This window comes from Monodon monoceros, unplaced genomic scaffold (assembly GCF_005190385.1).
Source record: "Monodon monoceros isolate NGI ecotype Baffin Bay Population unplaced genomic scaffold, NGI_Narwhal_1 Super_Scaffold_2, whole genome shotgun sequence".
In the NCBI taxonomy this organism is placed as follows: domain Eukaryota; kingdom Metazoa; phylum Chordata; class Mammalia; order Artiodactyla; family Monodontidae; genus Monodon; species Monodon monoceros.
The window spans coordinates 42,374,804-42,383,796 of NW_021703776.1; positions in this window are offsets into that span (position 1 = coordinate 42,374,804).

The window sequence follows — 8,993 nt, forward strand, 5'->3', positions numbered from 1 at the left end:
AAAAGAAAGGATTTTTGCATGGGGGCTGTAAGTTCTAGTGAAGACGCTAGTTATGAAAAGCTATTGTTATCTGGTCCCCTAGCTGTACATTTAGACTGATGTTCTCAGGAAAGTATCTGTTACAAAACAAACATGTTCATCTTGTCTGTAGGACTGTGGAGCTAAATTTACATTCCCAAACACACATTCCGCTTCAGATAGCCTTTTTTAGAAAGGTCTGGCCCTAAGTTTTCTCATAGACTGAATCAGCGCTTGTGGAAATAACCGTGCTTCTTTACCTTGGCAATGGTGACAGTGATAAAGAGAAGAGGAATGATAAATCTATTAACCCTGGTCTTTATGTGCAGAAAAATTTAAAAAGTGCTACAGAGAAAGAATCACTATCATAAAATGGACAAAGATGAAAGGTGGCAAAATGATTTAAGTAAAAATTAACGGCAAAGACTTTAGAGGCAGTTTAAAGACTCAGCACAACGGTTCAAAGTTTAAGTGAGGAGACAGGAGATTCAAGTATACTGATAACTGATTGCATGCCTGAGACTATGCTAGCCACTTCACATACGTAAATAAACACAATGCACAGTCATTGAGGTGAATACAATCACCTCTACAATATCGTGTTTTAGAAAAAAAAAGAAAGGTAAAGATTCTTGAAATAACTTGTCTAAAGCCACGTGGCTAATAAGTGTCATAGGCAGGATTTAAATCAGGTAGTCAGATGACTCCTCAATCCACATCCTTTATATCATATTGTAGCATTAATATAAAATATGGTACCACGTCTCTGGGTTATAGTAACTTAGTGATATCAAATAAAGGTTTTCAAAGCTGTTGGAATTATTTAAGGTAAATCGAATACATATGACTCTCAATATATTCTCTTTGCTCCTAATTTAGTAGTATAGAATCACTTAAAAGCCATGTGTGCAAAATATAGGCAAACCACTCCCTTAATATTAATTAAGGTTTTTGTCCCAATCATTTTCAAAAAGGCTTAAATTATCTTGTGTTTTACAAGTCAGGAGAAATTAGGTTAACAAGAAATTCTGAAGGTCTCAAATGTACTTGAAAAAAATCTGGAATGCTATCACAAAAGGGGTGGAATATCACTGGAATGATTAAGGTGAACACTCAGTGACAATTCTCTGGCAGGAAAGCTATTAAAATATTGAAGTGGAGTTCCAGGATGGATGTAGAACTCCTGTTCTGGAGGCCTTTTAACATAATATGTGAGGAGTGATTTTTGATATTCGCTTCACTGAATTATCTTTAACTTCGCCTGTGTACTTTTACATTTAATTTACTATCACATTTTTTTCTGTATTCTTAATGTTCTTATCCATTCTCACTGCCATCACACTAGGTCTAAGGCATTGATAAGCTTGCTAATTTTCCATTTCTTCTCTCTGACCCTGGTCTCTCCATCTCCAGCTTTTCTCCTATTCTTTCCGCATAGCAGTCATTAAATAATTCCTCTTTAATTCACTGATTTTATCAAGTAATTTGACTGCTGTAAAACCAATGGCTTATGGCTTCTCACTGCCAACAGCTATTTTTGTGCAAGACACTGGGTGATGAGAGAAAAGAAAAATGATGGCATTCAATAGTCGGATGACTAGGAGAATACTGGGAATTTTACTATATGAAGAGGAATTTTACTCTTCAGAAAAAGGCCAAAATATGCAGTTATACCATTAGATTCGGCTGAAGAGGACTTCATTCTACAGGGGAGCAAAATCTGCCACCCCAAATTGTATCTCTTTGGCATGAGGATTAATTTAGGCTGATTATTTTTAAGAACAAGAATACTCCAGAAGTCTTTCTTTTTACCTCTCTCTTAGCTGCTCTAAGAATCTAGATAAAGGACCTATTCCCCGAATAGAACTATCACTGGAGATCTCTGCAAAGAATAACGGCTAGGTGTGGTGGGGAACTTAGGCAGGGTCTAGAAATCAGAGTCCAGTCTCTGTCCCATTATCTCTGCCTGGCCCAGCAAACTTATTTATCAAACATTTGCTTTTCCATCTCCATGTGAATTACCTTCCTCTCCTTTGAAGTCCCAAACCACTACCCCCAATATCCTCTTTTGTCTTAAGCTGAAGATGGTATTTAAGGTGAGGGCCATTGTGGCAAGTTGATCAGTTTTTCTCGGTCTCTCCCGTATATACATATTACTAAACTTTTATTTGATTTCTTCCTGTTAATATATTACATTCAATTTATTTTCTAGACCAGCCAGAAGAACCTAGAAAAGTAGGGGGAACTGTCTTCCTCCCTGGAAATTTTAAAGTACCTACTGTATCTCGAAGGAGTAACGATATTTAACATGGCACTTTGGAAAAGGCTGGTTTCAAAAATTGTATCGTCTAAAATTTAAAGTCCTGCCTTTCCAGTTACACCCAGTTTGTTCAGCTTGTTTATTCAATGTCTTGTCCTCTGAATACACTTTGCAATGTCCCACCTCCTTATCTTGCATATACAATTTCATCTGTCTGGAATGTTCTCCCCTCATCAGTTCTATGTATCTTTAAATTCTCACCTAATTCATTCTTCCTTATATAGTCTTTCCTAACTGGTCCAGTTACATCATTCTTTTTATTAACACTGCCAACACTTCATACACAGAACCTTATAGTTATTTTATTAATTTGCTTGCATCTGAGCTATAGGTTAATTACCTTGAATTTAGCAACTATGCATAGTATTTTGTACATTTCCCATAGTTCAGTATGTATATTAGACCTTCAATAACTGAAAGAAATCAAGTGTAATATATGAGTTTCTATCTAGATCAAATCGTTGTCTCAGGAAAGTGTTTGAGATACATTTTGGGGTGGCAGATTTTGCTCTCCTGTAGAATGAAGTTGCCTTCAGCCAAAACAAATGGTATAACTGCATATTTTGGCCTTTTAAAGATTCTGAAGAGTAAAATTTCTCTTCATATGATAAAATTCCCAGTATTCTCCTAGTCATCTGACCATTGAACACCATCATTTTTTTTTCTCCCGACAATTATCTCATTATATCTGAGATAATTTACTCATTCACTGTGGTAGTGAGTTCTCCTAGTCATATAAACTTTTTCCTATCTGCTTTCTAAGAAAAAGCAACACTATAGACATGGGATATTTATGCAAATTCTATGCAAGAATTATTGAATAATGGCAAAATATACAAAATCACACTGAAGACTGATAAATATAAAAACTTCAAAATCATATGAAATATTTCATGTCTTATATACACGTGTTCCAGAAAATGTATATTATGTTATAAAAGTTGGTCTACCAGTTGTCTTTGCAGTTTTCTTTGCAACTCACTATCCAAAACAAACTTTATTAATGAAACAGATCATCTGAAATATTGTTTTTGGTAAAAAAAAAAAACATAGGCAGTATGAACAACAGACCTAGAACAAAATTCCAATATCCTAGCTTGATTACAATAGATATAATTTATTTATTATCTGATTGGAGTATACTGTGATTTACACTCCCTAAGCTACTTTCCATCACTGGCAGAGGACATGAGATTTATAGAATATCTGGAAAGTAGGTACAGGTGCTATACACCAGTTCTCAAGCCTATTGTCAAATTGGAAAGAGTCATATGTTGTGTGGGATTTGCTGACGCCTTGCCTCCATTGAAGTGGGAAGAAATGACATTTAAAACTCCAAGGTAATATCAGAGTCTTTTGTCTGTTTCTCTGTTGTCATGCTCAATTTTGCTTAATACTGAAAAAATTTTCAGGTATCTAGTTTGCTTTCCATTTCATCTAGACATAATTAATTTTCTATATCTGTTTTGGCACATAATTCAGTGACCGCATATTCTAAGGCTGCATCACAAATCCCCTAGAAATCAGTGATTAGAGTATCTCTAGAGCATTTTGCTTATGTGGCATTTTTCTGTTATATATTCCATTTCTTGTTTAACCAATGGAAACAGCTTGCTAAATACAGTAGCCCTATTTCTGAAGATTTTGCCCTTTCAAATAACATCTCCACATCCCTTTCCAAGGTGTTCACAGAGGAAAGCTCTATTTTCATAATTCAGTTGTTTCCTGTAAGAAGCTTTTTAAAGCTATAGGTACACTCATCAGTTTGGGAACTAGAATTTTCTTTTCTTTTTTTTTTTTTTGGATGATTGTAAAATCCCTCACAGACACTTCTGATAATAGGGGTAGGAGATATATTTAGTTTGAGGTTCAGAAATCATGACAGGACTTTTCCACTTACCTAACTTCTCAAAACCTCAGTTTTCTCATCTGTAAAATGGGAATACAGATCTCCCCTGCTTTTTTTTTTTTTGCGGTACGCAGGCCTCCCACTGCCGTGGCCTCTCCCGTTGTGGAGCACAGGCTCCGGACGCGCAGGCCCAGCGGCCATGGCTCACGGGCCCAGCCGCTCCGCGGCATGCGGGATCCTCCCGGACCGGGACACAAACCCGTGTCCCCTGCACCAGCAGGTGGACTCCCAACCACTGCGCCACCAGGGAAGCCCTCCCCTGCTTTTTGAAAGTTCACTTTATGTCACTTTCCTTTCATGAAAGACCTACGTTAGCACCTGTTTGTGCTAATTGAAAAAAATCCAAAGAGGATTTTCGCTTCTATGAACAAAGCTGAAAAGAGAAAGTAGCATTCAGGTTTATTTTGCAGTGAGCCCTCGTAGAGGCAGCGCGCACCCCAGCATTGCGAGTGGCACCACCAAGCTCCTTCCCCAGGAACTACTACACTCAGCATCAAGCCAACATAGCTTTGAAATGTGTCTGTGAGCATCCGTTCTTTATCTCAATTTATCTTGTGCATCCATTAGGAAGATGTGTCCTAAGGTAACTGCTTTTCCACTTTACACCATTTCAACTTATGAAAGGTTTCAGTGAAACCTATTTTTGGATATCTGGGAAAATCTGCTTTAATATTTGCATTAAGTGGCTAAATTTAGTATTGAATGAGATAATGCAACTAAACCATAGCATAGTACCAGGCATAAAAGTCAGTGTTAGATAAATGGTGTTGTCAGAGTAATTATTACTAATACTATAGGCAGTGTGATCTAAATTATGTTTTAAACTCTAAGCCTCAAAAAATCAAGAACTGCTTTACAGCGTTTCTATAAAACAGGCATTTAATGAGTATGAATTCTGGGTTTTTTGTTTTTGTTACTGATTAACAAAAAAAATTTTTTTTGAATCCTTGTGGTGTTCTAGGCACCATACTAAGTGTTTAGGATAAAATCATGGGGAGAAATCCACTCTAATGAAAAGATTACAATGGAAGCAACAAACGTGAGACAGATATTCAACAATAAATGTGCTGTATAAACATATGTATGTACATATTTATGTGCATAAGTACATACATCCAGGCTATGCTAAGCATTTGAAGTGTATTAACATAGTCAAAATAAACAAAGGGAATTCACCCATTAATATTTCATTTAAGGTTGCCAAGGTTAAAAAAAAAAAAGTACAAGAGGCTTTTTGCTTCAAATGACCTTTTTGCTTGCAACAAGGCCATTTACTGGATGAATGCCATTTTAGCTTGACAATCACTAAAAATTATTGTCTTTACATGATATAAATATATCAGTACTATGTGCTAAGTACCTAAACTTTCCTATGGCCTAATGTCAGTGTATTTTGTATTACAAACACTACAGACCATGGGTCAAAGACACTTGCTATTCACTATTACCTGCTTAAGCCAGATGACTTTTCCTTCTTTCCTTGGGCAGTTTTTGTGAGAAACCGTTGTAAAAAGCAAATCCTTTCAGCAGTGACATGGTCTTAAACTATTGCTACTGCTTATCTTTCAATCCAGTTTGAACCTTATTCATCTACAGTCTAAAACAGATCCCTTTCTGAGTGCCCTGGAGACAAAGGTCTTCTCACTTCCAGACTGGGTAGAAAGGCAATTTCTGAGAATGTAAGAGTATTAGCCAAGCTGTAGCACATATTTAAAAAATCAAGTTTGTTCAAAATATAGAAAGGTAAGTTTGGTTTTAAAAAACTCTAGTCTTTGGGCAAATCTATGAAAAAGCAATGAGGAAGTCAGACTAAATCTACAATCACATATATATTCCATGGAATTAACCTGCTTATGACCTAAGCAGAAATTGGAAGATTTAAAATTTTTTTTTCAGGAAATGTTGGGACGTGGCTAAATTTAAAACTTAGTTTACATAAAGTGGTCATATCTGTCAGCTGAGCAGACCTGGGTTTTACCATATTAGTATAATTTTAAAGGTACAGTTAAAGACCAAGGAACATAATTTTAGATTGTTCACCATTAAAGATTTTCTTTTAGTTAAAGTGTTATATCCTCCCCAGGTCTTTTAAAAAATAATTCTGGGGGCTTCCCTGGTGGCACAGTGGTTGAGAGTCCACATGCCGATGCAGGGGACACGGGTTCGTGACCCGGACCGGGAAGATCCCACATGCCGCGGAGCGGCTGGGACCGTGAGCCATGGCTGCTGAGCCTGCGCGTCCGGAGCCTGTGCTCTGCAACGCGAGGGGCCGCAGCGGTGAGAGGCCTGCGTACCGCAAAAAAAAAAAAAAAAAAAAAAAATTCTGGGAGGGATGATAATGTTATTAACATTTCAGGAGACATTATTTTGAGTAAAGGACCAGAGGTATACCATCCTTAAGACCAAGAAGGTCACGGAAAGATAGAACAGACAAAAGAAAGAGAGGATAGACAGAAAACTGGAAGTCTTGTACATAATTGTCCCTTACAGACTTATTCCCCTAAAATATTGATACATATACATACTTACACATATAAAGTTCAGTGTGTCCAAAACCTTTTTTTTTTATGGTTATTTTTTTTTTAATATTCATATTGTCCTAAATTTGGCCAGTGTAAGCCCTTTAAACCAGTGCTGGTATCATTTTGACAATTTCATTATTTTTTGAGCATTTCTTATTTTATGAAATAACATGTTCTAGGCTTATCCTGAACTTTCCAGGACTCAGAATTTGAATCAGCCATTTCTTAAGATGCCCAAGTTCCTTTCGTCAGAGATTACCACTGAGAAAAACGTGTTTGCATGATAGGTATACTCATTACCACTAAGTACCATTGCTTCTGATACTCTTTATTAGCAGCTAAGAAAAGCTAGCTTGCTAGCTAAATATAGACAGAGATATGTAATGATTCCATACTGATACTTTCAACTCAAAATAGATAACACAGAGCTCTTTTCCACCTTCCTCATTCTGTATATCTCCCTTCTCCCACAGTGAAAACTCTGATATGCTTCAGCATCAGTACTTCTATATCTCTCCAATAATACACACAAAAAATTGACACCCACGTCATTACTAACCACAACAAAAAACTATAATAAATAAGGGTAAGATTTCCCTGCATGTGTGTATACATGATTTTGTGTTTATGACCCTTAAGGGTATAGAATAAGAATACTGAATTCAAAAGTTACTTGAATTAATTCTTATCATTGGATGATTATTTTTCAGTCTGATGAGCAATTCATTTGTTTCCATTTGTATTGAATGTTAGCTTTGCTTTCTCATAAATTTTAATTCATTTATTAGTTGATGATATTGTTCAAAAGACCAAATTATATTAAAAGTTATTCTCAGAAAAGCCTTGTTCCTATTCCTATCCCCTTCATCTAGTTCCCACTAATCCCTTATAAATCAGCATTTAAGGAGATTCTAGTTTATCCTGCTTTTCTAGACAAATTAGGCAAACACACACCCACATTTTTTTTTTTTTTCTTTTCGGCCGTGCTACACGTCTTGTGGGATCTTAGTTCCCCGCCCAGGGATTGAACCTACACCCTCGGCAGTGAAAACGTGCAGTCCTAATCACTGGACCCCCGGGGAATTCCCCACACCCACATTCTTATATCCTGTTCCTTCTTACACAAAACATAATACAGACCTGTCAACTTAAGTATAACATCAAAGCAACATATTACTAAAATTGAAATAAGTTATCATAGAAGAGATTTTTAAATGGATGGATCACAGTGGGGTGAATTAATAGAAGTCTATCTAGAAGAAAATATTTTGGAGGTGAAAATAATTATGGGTTTCTGTCTGGGTGGCAAAAATAAATACAGTAAGAAAGTAAAGTAAAGATAAAGCAGTTAGACTCATCAATATATTCAACATGTTTTGTAATCCCTGAATATCCCCTGCAACTCGCCCTCTCTCTCCTTGTCATTCCTGGTTCTCTTCTGTGTCAAGCTCTGTTCAGTGGCTGAGGCTCTATTGCCTTGAGCTCCGTCCATTCAGTCACCTGTTTTGGTTGAAATATATTCTCCCTCTTCTATTCAGAAACTATATGCACTCATCAGTGTGGCGCCTGTGCCTTTCAGCATTTACATATTACCTTTTGTTTCCAAGAAGCCTTACGGTCAATTTAATCGATTTACCTCCCAGTTTTCAGCTATACTGACCTCATTTTACAGATGGGGTAGCAGTCCTCAAGTGAGTGAGTGATGTACCTGTTCCTGGAGTGTAACCTCTGGCACGCAGGTCCTCTGTGTTGCTGTTGAGCTCAGTGAGTCACTGTCTCTTAGCCCAGTCCTTATTTATCACATCATCCCTGGGAGGTGGGTAATAGCCATAGGAACCTTTGAGATGTCAGTTAATACACATAATAAACTGACTTTTTACTATTTATAGTCTGAATCTTTACTTTCCAAATGTCTTCTCCTTTTGGCTCTTATATATCAGCAGAATCTAAGTGAAAGTAAAATGTTAGATCTAAGGAAGATATGCCCAATGCTCTCCTGGGAACTTCAGTAAGAGTGAAAGTTTGAAATACTTACCATGCTCTAGACAAACTTATGTGGCCCTTATAAGTAGATTATTAAGGACGCAGTAATGGAGCATTTACTCTAAGGCTTATTATAGCTAAGGTTCAATCCATGTAATTCACCAGCTTGGGGAAATTGGATTTTGTTTTTCAAGCACCACCAATCATTTCCAAATCAGAGTGAAATCAGAATTAAACTGAA